At 37.5% G+C, this 20,693-nt stretch overlaps 1 protein-coding gene across 4 annotated transcripts in view; it reads left to right on the top strand.

Annotated features, from left to right (window-relative positions):
- KCNIP4 (potassium voltage-gated channel interacting protein 4) overlaps positions 1–20,693 on the top strand; it is a 400,704-nt gene that overhangs the window by 39,395 nt on the left and 340,616 nt on the right. The gene's annotated exons all lie outside the window — the stretch shown is intronic.

Here is a 20,693-nt window from a genome sequence, read left to right as displayed (position 1 = left end):
TCAGTCAAGTTACAGGTACAAAAAGTCTCTGCTGTCTTGAGTCTATTGTACAAAGAGATTAAAAATGGTAAAGCTTTGATTGAGGTGCTTTATCATAATGTGATAAAAATAATTGTACTGCATAAACATTCATTTTGCAGCACATAAAAATACATGGTCTGCAGAAAAAAAAATTCTTTAGTCAGAAGATAAGTGAGTAAATGTAAAATCCCAGCATTCAGATGTATCAATTCATCAGGACCCAACCCAAAAATATGTTTTGATGAGTAAAACCTCCTTTGATCACTGTCAGAGTATATTTGCATGAAAATTACATGATCAATCCCTTTGTCTTTGAGGAAATGGAGAAGGGTAACATTCTGCCACATTTATACATAATGATGCTATGTACTGTATTTATTAATAAATACTGAAAGAAATACTTGTTTTTAAATTAGAAGTTGGCTGTGAAATATCTCACCATCGAAAGTTGAACTCTTTTATGAATAATAAATTAAACAGCAACCATCCTGAAGTGATGGTTAATCTGCTTCACATTATTTTCCTCAGGAACATACGAACAGTTAAGAATTTTATTCAGCACAGATTCCTCTTTTTACCATCATATTTGTACTTTGCAACATTAAGTAAAAAAAAAAGAAAAAACACTGCCCTAAACAATTCTTTTGCATTTTAGCAGCATTTTTCATTCTCTTGCATGCAGTTTATGGCAGCAAAAAACCCCTGTGTCCTCAATATATACAAACTGTGTCAAACAGAATGAAAAAAATACATGACATTGTTTTGTCATGAAGAGCTAAGTCACCATAACCTGAGTGTGTGTTATGTTACTTAATTTACACATTTACTTTAAAGGCTGTGCTCTAGTAGCTTAGTTTCAAATTTAGAAACAATGAGCTGGTTAAATACAACCTACCTTTGGTTTTAAACTGTCCTGATCCCTGCATTATCCAAGTAAACAAGTGTTTCATATGCCTTTTAATCTAAGCATAAACATTTAGCTATTCTTGGCCACTCATTTTTCAAGCTTTAAGGTAATAATTTCAACACATGACTGCTTTAATCACATGTATATTATGATTTGCTAAATATATGTTTGATTTCTGATTATTGTATCAAGTTATACCTATAATTCTCTGCAATTTGTTTCTTTTTTTTGCCTTGTTACTAGAGCTACTGAAGCAAAAATAAATTTTCTTTAACCTTTTCAGAACACTCATCCTTTTGGTTGTAGAAATTTTTTTCATTTTTTTCATTGGGCTATTTATCATCAGTGTCAATAGGTTGAAGCAATCACCTCTCTAGAAATGGTGTGTGAATTAAAGCAAATTGCACTGAAGTTAATAGGTCTGATTCTTCCATACCTTTAAACTGGCTAATAATTTGCACCTCTGTAAAGGGTCTTAAAACAGTCAATAGGTGATGATATAATTAAAGATTTATTTTGTTTGGGTGAAGTGAATTAACAGAGAGATGAATTACTGTAAAATCAGACGCAGTTAAGTTACTCTGAATTACTCCAACAGAGACAAAATCAGAATGTGACACATATGTATTAGGATCAGAAAGACTGACATCCTGAGGTGCTTTAATCAGCACTGTTGTGATGCCCAAGGTGATCTCACTGGCCAGATAGGCTTTGTTGCACTGCAGTGCTATAGCCTACTGACATCTGTAACCAAGATGTCTGTGGTAAATCCCATGGAGCTCCTGAGCCAAGCTGGGCAAGGTTACACACACAGAAACAAGTGGGGAATTTCTGAAAACTCCTATACTCCACCATGGAGATGCTCATCCATTTTCTGGAATAAGCTAAGTCAGCAAGAGGTCTGCTGTAACTTAATCCTCTTCCTGGTGCTCATGGAGCACTGCAGTAGCTAAGAGCACCTGACTGCAGAGTTACCTGGCCAATACCTACTGTTTTATGTTGGAAGAATGAAGGTGGATTGCAAATCATATTGTGGTGGCTCATTCCCACTTAGATATTCCTTTACACAAATCAGATTCCCCCAGTGGTTGTCTTAAGCTAACTTACATAATATAGTGGTATAAAAAATAGTCATTAGGCAGTTGAGGCGTGCAGTTTAGTATTTAAAAAACAACTGAAATGTTTTTGTTCATATTTCTAAAAAATCATGATAACTGTAAATACCAAATTATATGATAATTCATTGCCCTTGTAACGGTTTGTAGCTGGGAATCCTGATCTTTCTTTTAAAACAAATATTATTTCTCCTCTACAATATCTTTTCATATTTTAGTTTATTTGTATGATCTTGAAACTTAGTTTGTCAACATATTGTTTTAACTTCATAGAATGAATTATACTTTCAGAGACAATTTCCATTTATGAATTTGGAGCAGGCAAATAAATATTTGATTTACTGCAATGTTCAGATGATTTAACTCTATTTTCAGAATGAATAATCTTCACTCTCATGATAAAATCTTAGAATATTCTGGCACTGGGGATGTCTTCCTTCTCTTCCTGTTTCAAAATCTAGGAATAAGAAGAATGTTATACCATAAATACCGGAAAGATAATTATACTCAACCCTTTTCAATGCAGTATTTAAACAGCATGAATTCAATGCAGGAGTGATTGCTCAAAAGGATGATCAAGAGAATAAAAAACCCCCAAGCCTTATTGTATTTCAAAGAAAAGTAAATGGAATAACACGGTTGTCGATGGGAAACATTTCCATACTAAACCCACTATTTTAATCAATGCTCAAGGCAGTAATTTGACTAATTCCATCACACAGTAGTTTCAGAGAGCAGAGATCTTGTAACTAAGGCCAGGAATGCACCAGTGAGAACTTGATACTGCAGCAATCTCTGAGCCCAAGTTTAAAGCATGTGTTGTAAAGCTTTTACTTTCAAATGTTCACTTTCAAAAATGAGCAGCCCTGAAGTATCCCCTCCCTAAGTTGGCAGCCTCCTCAGTTAACCTAGGGCAGTTATGAGTCTTTCCCGATCATTCCACGCTATGAATATACATTTTGCTGCAGATTTTATAAAATGCAAATGAGAGACACCAAGAGGACAAGTTATCTGTCACAAAGATAAATTTGGAGGCATTGTACTGCTGAGTCTGCATTACATACTGGTAAAAATATTATAGATTATTAATTGTTTATTTATCATTTTTTCATATTGTTTTTTTTTCCTCACACCACATATTTATGAGTTGAGATATGAGTAATTTAGGAATAATTCCAAACTGTCAATCATTGTGTGGGTTTTTTCTTGTCAAATAGTACATTTGAAAAAGTATATAGGAAAAAAATAACTCAAGTTATTTGAGAGCTGGTTAAAATTCTGCTCTGCCTACGGTACTTCATACACTCTCAGACCTTGGATAACTCAAAAAATTCCTGCTGAAGATTGTCAGTACTGTTTTTTTAAATACAGACTGCTTGTGAATAGGAGAGTAGTTTGCCTTTTCTTCTCCTGTGCAAATAAGTTGAGCATTACTTTGAAATCTAGTCACACCTCATGGTCTCTCGAAGACCATGGAAAACTTTTCCTGCCAGTTGTTCAAAATTAACAAAAAACCTGTATTAATATTGAATAGGGGTCTTTTGGACTAAAGAATTTTTCCGATGTCTCTCAGCTTTACTTCCTGTGTGGCTGTTTGCACCTTTTCTATTGAGCAGTGAAGCGACGAGGCAAAGACAACCTGAAAGGTAGAAAGCGATGCCAGCAGGATTACATGCAGGGTAATGTAAAGCCCTTAGCTGCCTTCACTAGAAACTAAAGTGACTCATGAGGCAAGAGTTGTTTCCTAACTTGACTACTGAAGCAAAAACATCTGTTTCGTTTGCTTGTGCATGGAGTGATAGTTACTGAAGTCTGCCTGGTCCTAGTCACTCTTCCACAAAGAATATGAAATAAATGGAGTAGATAGAAATGATCGAAAACAACAATAAAAAAGTAGATATTCACTCTTAGGAATACAATATACTCCTGACTTCATTCCCTCATCTGAGTAGCTGCTCTTTATTAACCGTCTTCTCTTAAAAGATTGCCAATATACAGTTCAGATCTTAACTTGTTCAGTAATGGAATTTTCGTGGCCTGTCAGATGTGTCATTTTTTACTTCATGTCATGTCAAACTTCATCATGTAGGTTTTGTAGGATTTTTTCCCCCTCAATTTTCTCACAGATGCTTTGAGCAAAGTTTGGTTGCTGTTGAAATAGCAGATTTACATGAGAGGACTTCACAGAACTTTATATCAGCTCTAGGAAAAATTTGTCCTATGTGCCTGTAGAACTGCAATTCACATGACTTTGCTATTTTGAGTCTGAAAGCAACTAAGAGAAGAAAAAAAGGGGTGGAAGTGGAGGCGGGGAGAGAAGAAGAGATGGAAGAAGTGAGGGAGAGGTTACAAAGAGAGAGACTGAGGACCGTGTCCCTTGCCAGACCTCTTCTTTCCATTCTAGATGGTCAACATGTAAATAATTAGACCATATGCTATGCAATCTTTCCTGAATACTCAAAAAGGAGGCTTTATAGTCTCTTACTGCATGTATTAATGACTGAAGACATTAACATATCTGAGATTTTATGCTCTGAAGACAAACATAGAAATCCATTTAAAAATGGAACCTTTAATGGTTTTAATGCAATATAAAAATCTTTATTTTTTTAAAAGTACAAGCAGAGAATTTTTCTTGGGAACTCAAAACAAGCGATGTTTAGCCCACTTCATATACTTGAAATATTTATTAAAATATTTTACAATTTGATGATGATGCTTCTGGTGTACATGCTAAGTAAGTTCACTACTAGACCCAGGAAAAGTTACAGGATGAAAACTTTATTCACTTTGCGTCTTTGGATGATTTTTTTTCAGAGCAAATGAACACTGATCACTATTGCTTTTGGTATTTCTTTAATTACAGTGAACTATTAGCACTGTTTTCTTATTAAGTTCTAATAAGTCAAGGTTTTGCGTTGCCTTATACCTTCTGGCTCACTGTGCAAATGTTCCATTTTATGTTATGGAAGTTTTACCTTCTGAACAAATATTGCATACATTGTATATACATATTTTTTCAAGTCACTGAACTGGATGGAAAATGTGGATATATTCCATCTAAGTGTAAAAGTTTTGTTAAGTGAATGTTTTTATTTATTTCAGTTTTTTTCCTTGAAACCAATATAGGACTCTATTCTTAGCTAAATAATTCTCCACATTAGAATAAAAGATGTAGTTGTATATATTTACTAAGTATGAAAACATTGTTTTAAAAAATGCTAATAAAAGAAAAGAAAAAAAGATGAGGCAGTAATCTATTTTTAATATTTTTTCTTTTGCTTTCCACCAAAGCCTATTTACCCATTATAATCTCAGACAAAGGAATTTGTATTAAGTTACCTCGCAAAAAGGGGCACCTTGTACTTTGTTCCCTTCTTGCCAAACATTAACTTTGAAAGACAAATCATGGCAATAAAATTAGGGGCTCTCCCTGGTGAATGTAATTTTCTTTTAAATTTGTAGCACGGAGTGATCTAATCTCAATGAGACTTCTAATACGCTCTTCAGGGTAGCAGTAATAGTTAATGGCAAAAATTTACATGAAAGTGTATTCTGCAGGAATTTTTGTTATGTTTCAGGTCATTAAAATGGGAATTGGAAAGAGTTGATTCTCACAACTTAGACTCATTCCATAGTGATTAATGTTTTCAAAAGGGCATTACTGTTTATTTGTGTACAGACTTGCTAAACTGAGTAGTGCATAAAGCTAATGAAAATGTGAGGCTCTGATACACACTTTTGTATGTATAAAATTTTGTTGCATCATTTTTGGTTCGAGGTAGTTGAACAATCACTTTCCTATATTTCTCACAAAAAACCACCCATGAACCTCATGAAGGGGACACAGTCATAACAAAAGACCTTGCTGTTTTATTCTGTACTTACAAGTTTTTTAAACATTTCCAAAGTTAAAAATAAAATGGCAGAACTCTTGCAATAACCACTAGTTTACAGTTTGGGGAGAATTCATATGTGCCTCTTCAGAGCTCTTAAAAGAGTTATTAGTGCCTATAAAAAAAAAGTGTTATCCATAACTAGGTTTTTAAAGATGCTTAATACAAAGATAGCATGTAGCAAAGTGCAGATTATGAAGTCAGTTCTCCTTACAATGAATGTGCTTGTATTGTAAGGAGAATGATATTTCATGGGAATTTGCTTTTCTTAGGGTCTGATATTCAAAGGATTGAATATGCTCCACAGTTAACCCCTGAAGAAATATGTCTGAGAAAGGTGTGAGTGTATGATTTTATCGAGTTTCTGCTTTATGCTTCTCTCACTATATAAACATTACACAACAAGGTCTGTTTCTCCTTTCCTTTGGAGGTTTGTTTCCTTCATGTCAGAATGGATTTTTATGGTCTCCTGCAATTGCCATCTTTCTGATCTTGGCATTGCAGTTACCAGGAGGGACATGATGCTGGAAGATGAAGCATTAACTCATGGCAGATTGCTGGCTAAAAACTGCATTTGCAGAGGAGCATGTTGAACTCACACTGACCAGTGCTAGTACCAAGCAGTTGCACAAGTTTCCTAAAGAGACAGTGCACAGTTTTAAATTAACTCTAATTAAGAACTTTGAACAGACCGTTTTATTAACCGTTTAGTTTTTGATTAATCATTGCAAATGTGTGTTTTCCTTTCGTATAAAAAGCATGAGGAACCAGCAAGATGACTGGAACCTTTCCCGGAATGTCATTCTGGACTCTGCATAATGAAATTTTATTTTTCCATTGAGATCATTAATTCTACTGATCAGTGATCAGCTTATTGTTCAATCAGTTTAAATTGTCAAAACACAATCCTAGCATCTTCTTGAATTTGGCCAAAAATGAAAGGAATAGCTGATTAACTCATTTTTAATCAGCTAGTTATATCAGAAATATATTTATCTTATTCTTCTTGTTTCGACTAGAATTGGAGTTACTGCTTCAATATCATACAGATATTTGAAAATTTTCCATTGCACTACAATATAGAAATTATATGCCCTGAACATGAAAGCAAGCTGTGAAGTTCTGACCTCTCCATTGGAGAATGTGATGTTTAATTTTATTTCCCCATATTTTTCTTCATTTTTATGCAATGTCCCATTTTTAAAAAGAAAAAAAAAAGAAATTTATTGAAAACCTGTTACTTAAATTCAAATGCTATCAATGAAATGTTTGGAATATAATAAATGTAGAGGATCTCTACTTCTGGAAACTCCACTATATCCTTAATAAAACCAATATATGCATCTATTAAGTCTCTGTGCTCACAGTACCTTTGATTTTTAATGTGTCTGCCAACTGTTAATTTTTTTATTTAAAAACATTTAATCAATCCAAAACTATTAGGCCAAAGAAGTGTATTAGATTAAGTGGAAATACATATTCTATAAATCTATATTCTTGCCATGTTTAGAAAATAGAATCAATCTTTAAATATCTTGCCACTTTCCATCTGGGCATTACTCCAGCAATTTAAATGACTAAATATATTGAGAGTATTCCAGATTAAATGGGAGCTCTGAATGTCTTTTTATAAATGGTATAGCTCATAAAGAACTGAATTTGTTGTGGTAGTTAGTGATATCTACATTTTGTTTACCGAAGTGTACTGGGTATTCGTGCAGTAAAACACAGCTGCATTTGCAAGCATCTGTCCCTGGAAAAAATCCTGCGAGTAGAAGGAACACTTCTACTGCAGATCAGGTAAGCTGACACAGAAGCAGCTTCTTTAATGTATGTAAAGGCAGCTTTTTTTCTTTTTGATTTTTTTTTAAGGCATGGTGAAGTGTTATTACTGGATAACTTTTCACAAAAGATCAAAATAAAAGGAAAACCAGCATATCTCAGAAGTGAAAAGTTAGGGCAGAAGAAAGGAGGGAAAACCAGTAGGAAACAAGAAAATTACATGTTGCTTTGCTTTCCCTCCCCTATTTAATTTACTGCTGCTTTCTGGAATGTTTGTTTCTATGGCAGTCTGCAGGGTGGTCTTGGTAGTTCTGGCAGACAACATTTCTGATAGGATAGATTTGCCCTCTTTTCAGTCCCGAAGGGGTAAGTGGGAGGACTTGGGGCTCTTCATTGCTGCAATAATGCCATCCTGCTGAGACCTCCCTGCTGTTCCTTCGAGTAGCATTATCTTCTTGGCAAGGAGATGTGTTCTCAGTTGTTCTTCAATTTTCTTACTCATCCTTTCTATGTGCAAGAAACTAATAAAAAGTCAATAAGGAGATGAAGTTCTAAATGTTTAGTGGGCACAATGACTATATTAGTCATATGTGGCAACACTGCAACTAAATTTTGCAGATCACCTCAGCCAAATGCCAACAAACCTGTACTGTGTAGGAAAGCAGAAGGCACACTTGACTTCACATGTCACAGAAAATGGTGCTGGAAATATTGAGATGCCTACGTGCTTTTTGTACTGTTCTCTGTAACCTCCACCTTTGAGGCCAACCTGATTTCTTTGTTATATAGGCTGGGAAAAGGAGAATTATAATAGGTGAAAAAATTGAAACATTTTAATACCTATAGTACTAAAAATGCTTTTCAAGTACATAATTTAATTTGTGTTATTTTTGGTCTAGTGAGTGTAAAAGCAAGATACTTGAATGAGTTGAGATCATCACCCTTAATGGTAAAGAAAACCTATTTCTGACAATGCAAGAACTCAAGATCTAGGGCAGTAGTAAGATGAAGCTGGTTTCATCACCTACTGCTGGCCTAGGCAGATGCATAGGTTAAGGTTGTCTTAAATGTAACAGCAAGAATAAACTAACAGCAAGAATACTTAGTATTGAAATCTGTTCATTCACATCACCAAGTTCCTCTGAATATAATTAGCATCACTACATCTGACTTCCTTGTTATATTTAATGTATATATATATATTTAAAACCATAAAAAGACTACAGCTTTTGACCGTAGCATCTATCAGCTGAGCTGTTATAAATGCCTCTGTTTGTCTTTGCACATGCTTGTGTTTATCTTTGCTCGTTGAGAGGAAATATTTTTATATTTAAGACCCTTCAGTTTACAAGAGCTACCTTCCCAAGCTGTGATAGTTTGACTGCTTAAACTAAGTCCCTTTGTTCATACCACTTCTGATGCAACTGAGATGAAAAATGACCAAGGAGAAAAATCAAACTTATTTGGAGGAGGGAAAACATTACAGTATGTCCCTACAGTAACATAAAATTCATTCTTATGTTTTTGAATCTCAATATTATCTGCTGTGAGAAAATGTCTATAAAACCAGAAATTAGTCCATCTCCTTCTAGTTTTCAATTATATGGAAATAACTTAACAGTATGCAGTAACTTACTGAAACTGTTTGTTTCCTAGATGTCAAATTTTCCTGATGCTAACCCCCCTATACCTTTTAGTAAACAAACAGTGCAATTCTTTAGTTGTTGACTGAACAAAAGTAGTGAACAAAACAGGATGCAAAAACGAAAAGTGGTCCATATGGTTAATTTACATTGGAGTACCAGATTTCTTCTCCCACAGAGTTCCTATGTCATAGAATCATAGAATATGCTGAGTTGGAAGGGACTCATCAGGATCATCGAGTCCAACTCCTGGCCCTGTACAGGACACTCCAAGAATCACATCATGTGCCTGAGAGCATTGTCCAAACACTTACAGAACTCAGACAGGCTTGGTGCTGTGACCATTTCCCTGGGGAGCCTGTTCTAGTGCCCAACCACCCTCCAGATGAAAAGCCTTGTCCTGATACCTCATCTATACCTCCCCTGATGTGACGTGAAAGGAGCCAGTTAAGACAAACTTTAGGTATTGCCACGGTGTGTTTCTTGTTTTCTGAGTGAATCCCTCAGGTTTGATTAGCAGAATACTGAGCACTGGCAGCATTACTAACCAGGCTTTGAACATACATGAAAGGCTGTGTATTAAGCGTTGTGAAAATAAGCTTCCATGTGTTTTCTACCAAGTGCCCAAATTAGTCAATACCTTTGATCTTAATCTCACTGTGCCTCTGTTCTGCATAAAGTAGGTATAATAATAACCTCTCATCTCACAAGGATATTATGAGTATAAATTTAGTAATGTTTGTGAAGCACTCAGACACTGTAGAGATGAACATCAGAGAGAACTGTATTTTCAGCTCAGATTTTCAATAATGTTTGATAAGTAAAATATGGGGGCACAAAATGTAGAAAGCGTGAAGTTTTGAATTTGGGAAATAGCTAATATCCATGAATTAAATTAACTTATCAAAAGAAACTCCTGTCAAACTATATCATTGTGTCATTGAAAGGTTACACAGTAATGCATATGTAGAAAGGGGCTGAACTAATGCTGTTAGTATTTATGATCACAGTACAGTTCTTTTGATGTATACCTCCAGTGTAATTAATATATATACCAACATTTCTGAGTGTGAAGGATTTATAACATAAAACTCAGATCTTGTCTTGTAGTTCTGCTTAAAAGTAGGGGTAATGTGATTGATCAAAGCACCAATCCCTAAGTTACAGAGTGTGAAAGGTGTGAGAGGTACAGAAGGATGTACATCTTTCAGTTAATTGTGTGGTGTTAAATCTTGGCTTGCTGGAATGAATGAGAATCTTCCACTGAGTTTCTTTGTAGCAGGGATTTCATTCAATTTGCTTTATGAAAATAACTCTGTACTGGACAAGCAACATTGTTATGTAGGAAAACAAAATATCACCCATCTGTTAGCTTTGTAAAGTTACATTTTAATGTATACCGTATTTGTTTAGAAGGAGTGTTTGAGGGAAAAAGAGCTGCTTATTTCATTTTTTCTAGAACTGTTTAGTGTCTCATTTTGAATGAGGTCCCAATACCTAAATTATTTAATGGATAACCTCACTTTAACTATTTATTTACTTCATGTTATGTAATTCAAATTATAAAATATCCAAATCTGAAGAAAAGAACAGGAAGGTATAGAATTTTTATTACCAAAATCAAATCACAGAAATGAGAAAAAAAATATGAATTTATGTTTATAATTTAGTTAAACTACAATTGATTCTATACTAAAAAATAATCAGTATACTATAATTGACGAGATATTTTTGGACCAATGTACCAGCTGGTATCACAGATGGTACAGATGGCATAAAGCTCTTTAATGGGACAAAGATAATGTGTTGGCACAAAGAGAGTTGAGTATATGAACATGGGATTTTTCTTTCCCATTATAAAGTGTCTAATCAGAGTAATTTTAATTGATACACTGGTATTCCACAAATTGGGAAAATAGATGGCAACAGAATCACAGAATGGGTAAGATTGGAAGGGACCACTGTGGTTAAACCTGTCCAACCTCCCTGATTGTACAGGGTCATCCCAGAGCACATAGCACAGGATTGCGCCCAGACAGTTCTTGAATATCTGTCTCTCCAGTGAGAGAGACTCCACAACCTCTCTGGGGAACCTTTTCCAGTGCACGGTCACTTGCACAGTAAAGAATTTCTTCCTCATATTCAGGTAGAACTTCCTGTGCATCAGTTTCTGCCTGCTGTCTCTTGTCCTACTGCTTGGCACCATGGAGAAGAGCCTGGCTCCATCCTTCCCTTCAGATACTCATAGACAGTGATGAGGTCCCCTTTCAGTCGCCTCTTCCTGAGGCTGAACAGGCCCAGCTCCCTCAGCCTTTCCTTGTAGGAGAGATGCTCCAGTGGACCTGCTCCAGGAGCTCCATGTCTCTCTTGTACTGAGGAGCTCAGAACCGGACACAGCGCTCTGGATGCACCTCACTAAGGCTGAGAAGATGGGCAGGATCACCTCCCTCAACCTGCTGGCAGTGCTCTTCCTAATGCACCCCAGGATACCATTGGCCCTCTTGGTGACAGGGGCACATGAACAGGCTGGCTCATGAACAACTTGTCAAGCAGGATCCTCAGGTCCTTCTCTGCAGAGCTGCTTTCCAGCAGGTTGGCCCCCAGCCTGTCCTGGTGCATGGGGTTACTCTTCCCCAGGTGCAGGACCCTGCACTTGCCTTTGTTGAATTTCACACAGTTCTTCTCTGCCCATCTCTCCAGTCTCTTGAGGTCCTTCTGAAGGGCTGCACAGCCCTCTGGGGTATCAGCCACTCTTCCCGGCTTTGTCATCAGTGAACTTGCTGAGGAGGCATCTGCCCCTTTATCCAAGTCACTGATGAATAAGTTAAACAATAATGATGAATAAGTTAAACAATACTGGGCCAAGTATTGAACCTTGGGGGACACCAGGGGCATCAAAATACAGTATCAGTTCATAAATTCCCTTGTTTATAATTATTCCATATAAGGCAATCATTACTAGAGGAGAAAAATGTCCATGGACGTTAGTAAGATAATGAAAAATTTACCCAGGTAATATTTTATGATCAGTATCATGTACTATTTTAGTAAATTAACTGTCAAAAGGACATAATAAAGCAATTGTATTTGAATTAATTACCTAAGTTAAAAGTATCAGAGCATTATGTTTTGGAAAAGTTCAGTGGTTCCACTTAATTTTTTTTCTATTGTATGATACAAATATTCTTTCAAATATGTAGTAACTTCTGCTGTGATGACCTATTTAAAATGTAGTAGTTGGTTTAGAACTATAAAAATATATTGAAAAGTGACAATTTAAGTTTATGGAGCTGTGATAGGTTGTGTTTTTATGTGCAAGGATATATTCTGATGTCATCATGGCTGGGCTTCGCGAACGAAGATTTGGGAAGGCTTTATCCACACTTGTTACAGGCACGTTGGTGACTTATGAGGCCAATACGTGACAGACATATCCGGTTGCAAAAGGCACAACGGAAAGACTCCTTAGATGGTGTATTCCGCAAGACACGGTTCTTCCTGCGTTGCCTTTTCTCCTCGAGAGTGATCCTGCGTGTGTTCTCAAAGGCTTCCGCAGCGTTATAGATGGTGTGTCTCCAGGCCTCCCGATTTGAGGCCAGAGTGGACCAATTATGGTGATCAATATGGCCAAGGCTGAGATGTTGTTTCAGGGAGTCCTTGAATCTTTTCTTCGGGGCTCCTCTCTTGCGGCAGCCAGTGGCAAGTTCACCATAGAGCAAGATCTTAGGGAGGCGGTGGTCCTTCATCCTTGAGACGTGCCCTGCCCATCGCAGCTGTGTTCTCATCAGCATGGCCTCTACACTTTTGACTGCTGCTTGCTCAAGAACAGATGTATTGGTCACATAATCTGACCAGTGGATGTTTAAGATTGTACGGAGGCAGCGCTGGTGGAAGCGTTCTAGGAGACGCAGGTGGTGGCGGTAGATGACCCATGATTCGGAACCATACAAGAGAGTAGACAACACTATGGCTTTGTAAACACTGATCTTTGTGCTTTTCTTCAAGTGTTTATTACGCCATACTCTTTTGTGGAGTTTTCCAAAAGCACTGTATGCCTTTGCCAACCTGTTGTCTATCTCCCCGTCAATCTTACCATCCGAGGAGATGAGGCTACCTAGGTAATTAAACTGCTGGACTGATTTGAGCTCTGATTCGCCAATGGTGATATGGGGATGATGGAAGACTTCCTGAGGTGCAGGTTGATGGAGAACTTCTGTCTTCTTTAGGCTGACTTCCAGCCCAAAGAGCTCAGCAGCATCTGCAAAGCAGGATGTTAAACGCTGCAGAGCTGCTTCTGTGTGGGCAACAAGGGCGGCGTCATCAGCATATAGTAGCTCCCGGACAAGATGGTTTAGGGTCTTGGTGTGGGCCTTCAGACGCCTTAGATTGAACAGGCTTCCATCAGTACGATATCGAATGTAGATACCGTCCTGATCATCGAGGTCTGCTGTGGCCCTTTGGAGCATCATGCTAAAGAAGATGGTGAATAGGGTAGGAGCGAGAACGCAGCCTTGTTTCACACCATTCTTAATTAAAAAGGGCTCAGAAAGTGTGTTGCCATACCTGACTTGGCCGTGCTGATCCTGTGGTTTCAGAGCCAACAGAAGCACCACAGACATGATATTTGTTCTCAGACAACTGCAAGAGAAATGTAGGGAACAGAACAAAGGTCTTTATGTAACCTTTGTTGACCTCACCAAGGCTTTTGATACTGTGAGCAGAAAAGGTCTGTGGCAGATTTTGGAACGTTTAGGTTGTCCCCCCAAGTTCCTTAAAATGATCATCTCACTTCATGAGGATCAGCACGGCCAAGTCAGGTATGGCATATTCTGATGTATGTAAGGTAAAATATTCACTGAAAATATGTTTGTTTCCCTGAGACATGTAACCTAAGAACACAATTTCTTCTTTCACTTGATCAGCTTAGGAGCAACATGTTTTCAGAGAAATTGGGTTAAATGACAGAGCTGGATGTATATATTTTAGTTAGTTATCTGCCTGATCATCATCATAGAGACATAAGAGGAATCCAGTTGTTTTTTGGTACAGTGATATACTATGCAGAGATGTCATAGCTGAGTTAACTGCAGCGGGAAATAATATGCTAGTACTTGTGCAGGACCTCCACTTGGCTAATTAGCTGACTAAGCAATGCTAACTATAGCAGGCATTATGCCATGTAAGCAGAGCTGTACTACTTCTGAGACACAGCTACTGCCTGTACACAATGCTATTTTTGGCAACTGTGAACTTCTCACCGCTTATTCAGAGTGAACTGCATGCATCTAGCTCCCCCCTGGTGCGTGGAGGAAAGAAGGCTGCTTTGAAAAGCAGAAAGACATAAAAGAGAAAAATGGCATTGAGTTTCTTTCACCTATGGGCTCGGTCTCCTGGAGGTACATGCAGAGTCTCAAGGGTCATTGCTATGAGATCGGCCTCAGTGGCAGATCTGCCAGGCTGGCATTTGCTTGGTGAATGTGAGCAAGCTGATTTCTTTCCTGTCATCTCTAAAACTGGGTAGCTCCCCAGAATTGCATTCTTTTCATATAATAAGCATTGCTGAGACATTATTAGCAACTTTGCTAGAGCCTGTGAATAGAGATCTGCAAACAGCCAGATATTAGTTCTGCTGGTTGATCCAAAACTACCAGGAAAGCATGGTTTGAGATTGAGAGCACTGCTTAATGCACCCCAGAGATGTGTAATGTCTTTATCAGTGACATGAACAAAGGCGTTGAGTGCACCCTCAGCAAGTTTTTCAATGATACCAAGCTGTGTGGTGCAGTCGACATGCTGGAAGGAAGGGATGCCATCCAGAGGGACCTGGACAGGCTTGAGAGGCGGGCCTGTGTAATCCTCATGAAGTTCAACGAGACCAAGTGCAAGGTCTGGAGAGGTTGTGGAGCCTCCTTCACCAGGCATATTGAAGAATGGATGCATTCCTGTGCAGTGTGTTCTAGGATGACCCTGCTTGAGCAGGGAGGTTGGACCAGATGACCCATTGTGGTCCTTTCCAACTTGACCCATTCTGTTGGTTCTGTGATGTTGCCCTGCACCTGGGTCAGGGCAATCCCAAGCAGAAGTACAGGCTGGAAGGAGAATGGATTGAGAGCAGCCCTGAGGAGAAGGACTTGGGGGTGTTGGTTGACAAGAAACTCAACGTGACTTGGCAATGTGTGCTAACAGCCTAGAAAGCCAACTGTGTCCTCGGCTGCATCAAAAACAGCGTGGCCAGAAGGTCAAGGGAGGTGATTCTGCCCCTCTACTTCCCTTGAATGAGACCCCACCTGGAGTACTGCCTCCAGCTCTGGAGACCCCAAGAGAAAAAGACATGGACCTGTTGGAACAAGTTTAGAAGAGGGCCACAAAGACTATGAAGGGACTGGAGCACCTCTGCTATGAAGACAGGCAGAGAGAGTTGGGGCTGTTAAGCCTGGAGAAGAGAAGAATCCAGGGACACCTTATAGCAGCTGGCCAGTACCTGAAGGATGCTACAAGAAAGCTGAAGGGGGACCTTTTACAAAGCCATGTAGCAATAGGACAAAGGGTAATGGCTTTAACCTGAGAGTAGGTTTAAATGAGAAATAAGGAAGAAATTTTTTTATGATGAGGGTAGTGAGACACTGGAACAGGTTGCCCAGAGAAGTTGTGGACTCCCCATCCCTGGAAGTGTTCAAGGCCAGTGTTCAAGTGTTTAAAGCCCCTGGATGGGGCTTTGAGGAACCTGATCTCGTGGGTGGCAGGGGATTTGAAACTAGATGATCTTTAAGGTCCTTCCAACCCAGACCATTCTATGAAAATTGTTTTTTAAGGTTTGAACTTTTAGGAAAATTGATATTTGGTGCAAAACACAAGTTAAAAAGGCAGGAGCTTTAAATAGAGTTACTTGGATTCATTCCTATATAATGAAAAAATTTGAGTGATGTGAACATAGAGCCACAAAGTCTTTCAGTTGAACCAAATAATAATTTTTTGGTGGAAAATGTTCTGGATAATTTTTTTTTCCCCTGCTATGTGAGTCAGTTTCTCTAACAGAGGAAAATGTTCTTAGAAGCTGTTTTGGAGCAGTTGGAATGAGGAGGTGGTGGGAGTACCAAAACTGCAGCTATTCAGGGTAAGGCATGCTCAGAAGATATAATTAAAAGTATTTCTACTTTGTACTGAAGTCTATCGTGATCTTAATGCCTCCCTTAATGAATTAGATACACACTGCTTTTTCCATACCTTTTTTTTACTGAGTTGTAGTTCATTTATCATCTTCAGAAAAGCCCTGGTGTGTTTTTCATCTGGTCAGCGAATTTGGGAAGAAATTAACGGATGCAAATCATGATTAATAACTTATTTACTCTGCTTTTCTTTTTACAGCAGCACCGCCACAGCACATATATTCAAAGCACCATAAAATCAGCAAGTAGTACTTCACACAATATATAAAGAAAATTATTCACTTTGGAAAAAATCATTCTGCAAACTAAAAAGAAATAAGAAATATTCAGATAGGGCCTTTTGGCCTACAACAGCTCTCAAGTTGTGACAAGAGGTTCCACCACCTCAAAAGCTCTCTATGTCATTTGGTTCAAGCTCCCCGTCTTTAGTGATGTCAATAAGTGGTGGCCCCTGTGGCTCCAATGTCATCATCTCCCACAGAAAACTATCTGCTTATCTCTTACCAACAGCTCTAAGATAATAAATGGAGTTTTTCTGGAAATTTTGAACATGCTATTTCTGAACAAGGTCTGAACTGGTGTCCTGTTTGGTAAAGGAGAGATTTTTCAACTCTGAAAATGCAATAAGAATTGTCCGTCTGAAATATTCACCTTCAAGAATATCAACTTTTTCTCACTGCTTGAAGCTGAGTCATTGTGTATTTTCTGGATGAGGAATGAGTACACAGAGTTTTTAGGAGACTCTCTTGTTTAAGCATTCTTTGGTTTTGGTAATAAATTCCACCTTGCATTGTTCATGAAGTGACTGATTTAAGAATCAATCAGCTGTTCCACCAGGTTGTACTTTTTCAGAGCTCTTCATGGACTAACATAAACTTATGCAGAGGTAACAGATTCTGTAACATCCTGTATATCTTGGCATCATATTATTGAGAATCTTCTGCTATGTGGTGTCAGAAAAGGATAAGGACAAAAGTAGTCATGACTAATAAATGAAAAGACCCACTGTATTTTTTAATGTGAGAGGAGACACCATTCCTGGTATCAAAAGGAAAGGTAGCCTAAATATCCCAAATAATTGTAGTTATATCATATAAAAAAGAAGAAAAAGAGGAACTTCTTTTTTTTTTCTGCTTCTGGAAGCATCATCAAGTATTCAGAATAAGCTACACTGAGTAGTGTGGGGGTGTAGGGTGAGGGGTACTCAGACTACACCTACTGAATGCAAACTTCTTTTATTTCTCTTCAGGGAAATGGAAAGAAGACTAGAAAAGGGACAGGGATGACTACTCTTAGTTGACTTCTTTTGTGCCATTTGCAGTCTCATTAACGTGAAAAGGATTGGGCTTCTGTGATTAATGTTGGTCCTAATAAAGGGAAAATAATTTTATTTTCTTTGAGTCTTTTTTTAGTTGTGGCTGTCTTAAGACTTCAGTAGCTTGAATTTTGCTTGTTTATCAACTGAAAGTCAGCATAAATATTAAAATAATCAAGTATATCTTTTATTTCACTCCCTTGGCTTTTTTACATCAATTACTCTAGAAAAATGACCCAAGAAAAATGTCTGTTGGAGAAATTTTCTACTTTAGAATTGAAATTATGTAATACCTACAAAAATGCTATCTTTAGATTGATACAAAGGGAGAGGTCAAGCAATGTTCAAAGGCTTATTATTCTTCTCTTTATCAACAATAGATACCAAACATTCTGTTCCTCCGAACCAGAAGCTTTATTTTAATTCCTTATATCTAGCTGGAGAAAGGTTAAAGGGAAAGATTAAGGCATAAAGATTTGTAAGAATTACGAGATTCTCTAAAGCATTTCCAAAGAAGCTTTATTTTTGGCTCAGCTGCATGATAACACAACTCAACTTTTGTTCTGCTTTTAGCTGAGCTATTTATACTTTGCAATTCACTGTGGACAGTGCCTGAGGTTATTATTATTGTCCCTCATGGGTTTGTTTGTTTGGTGATGGTTTTTTTGAAACATCATTTGAGAATATTATTCAAACAATTTTTTGTGCTTGGGATGGTTTAAAATGCCCTTTTTACTTTCTCATTTACACTAAGTGACAGTACTGTGAGTTCAATTCAGCAGAAGAAAAACTGTATCATACCAATCCAGAAAAGCAGGTGGTATATCTTGCAGCCTGAAGGAATGAGACTTGGCCCCTATTTCTCTTTTTGAAATGAAATAAGGGAACATGACAGGTGGTAACAAAAAAGATACCATCACAAACTTCCTCCCTGAAACAGTTCCTATAAAAATGCAGCAGAAACATGTCCAATGAAAATGGTTATCTGTGTGGGAAACTTCCCAAGGAATTCTGACACTATTAAATAGCTCTTCTACAACTGAGGATTGCTAAGAGAAACTAGAAACTGGTAGAAATCAGGTGCTGAATGGTTCAGACCTGTGTTGAATGTTTCTAATTATTCCTTCTTTAGAGAGTTTAACTTTGCCACCAGTAGAAATTGTTCCATTAACTGCAGTGGTTATTAGATCAATACAAGGTCAAGAAGAAAATCTGTGTTTTGGAAGGAAACAGATTAAGCACTGAAAAAAGACAGATTTTACTTTGTGCACCTTTTTTTTTTAATACAAGACTGGTTTGTGGGTTGAATTTTCTCATTGTTTTTTAGTTTTGTTTTTCTACAAAAACCAAATTTCATTAAACCACGAAATTCCTTGCTGCAGGATAGAATTGGGGCCAAGGTCTGCTGCTAGCTTAAACCATTTTTGAATCCAGGTGGAAAGGCTGAGAGGCTGTACATGTTGTGACACATCAGTACTATTCATGCCCCATAGCATGGATCATGGAAGAGGCACCAGCTTGGACCACAGGGCAAGGTGGAACATCAGAAAAGTGTTAAGAACTCTCAGATGATTTTATGGGTTACTTGAGAAAGAGCAGGCTTTCAGGAGATGAAGGTATTTAATCAATGATTTGGGGTTGTTTTCTTTCTTTTTTTTTTCCTGATGAATTTGTCTTTCTCTTATGTGCATTTAATGACAGTCTGATGCAGACTGGAGAACAACATGGGATTTTTCACGGTATTTAACTGCTAATATAACTAATTTAACTGCTAAATAACATGTATTTAACTGCTTTGTAACTCTTATTTCCTATTGACTTTTTGTCTTGGATTGTTTGTGGTTTAAGTAGAAGTTTCTCTGCTTTAGTTTGAAAGCTATTAACTTGCTGTTAACTAATGTACCTGTTATATCCTTCTTTCCCATTTCCTTGATGTAAATTATACTTAGCCAGTTCATTCCAAACTGTTTATCTTCACTGAGCTATAATCTACAGGGCAGCAATTGGGTGTGAATTAAAGAGAGACAACTTTTCTAGAAATGATGTTATGTTAAGAAATAACTTACACACAAACAGTCAAGCAAAGGTTGTTGCAATACAAAGGAAACAGAAAGTCACTCAGTCCTTTTTCTTTTGCTTTCCTTATCATGTATCTTCTGTAATTTGTTTTGTCTTTACCCTTGCCATGCAACTCCCTCACACTAGAAGTAGAAATATTGATTTATATTTTTCATGGGGTTTTTGTATTACTAATTTTTCTTTATTATATATAGTATTATGTTTAGGAATGTGATTAAACCCAACATGTTTCAGCTATTCAGATTTAAGCCTGGTAAGAATCAAATTAATTTAACTTGTTTGTAGTCATACAAAAAGCATAATCATATTTCAGAGGTATCATCAATTATGTATACAGTTGAAAGCAATATGAAAATAGAGGAGCCATGCTTCCCCCCCCCGTATTTTCAGCTTTTTATAGTTTCAGTAGCTGGACTGCATCCAGCTGCAGCACCTAACGCAGTTTATAAAACACCTAGAACTGAGCAAGTGTGGCGTAGACTCATACAGGTGTAGAAGAAAATGATCCATTTTAGGGGCCAGAGGGAGCACACTGAAGGATGGGGCTGCAGCCTCACGACACAAGGGGTGTTCTAGGAATTTGGCACAAACATCACCAACAATGTATCAGGCAGGAACATTAACATCAGCAGCAGCTTCTCTAAAATGCAAATTACTAATTGTAACCATCAAATTGGATAGAGAAGTTCTGCAGGTAGATCACTTTGCAGTAAGAGGAGGATAATACATCCCATCAAGCAGTGTTTTACAACTGCAGCCAGGGAGGGTA

This window comes from Chiroxiphia lanceolata, chromosome 4 (genome assembly GCF_009829145.1).
Source record: "Chiroxiphia lanceolata isolate bChiLan1 chromosome 4, bChiLan1.pri, whole genome shotgun sequence".
Taxonomy (NCBI): domain Eukaryota; kingdom Metazoa; phylum Chordata; class Aves; order Passeriformes; family Pipridae; genus Chiroxiphia; species Chiroxiphia lanceolata.
Note: the sequence above shows the minus strand (reverse complement) of the source record. Positions and strands in the feature narration are given on the sequence as shown.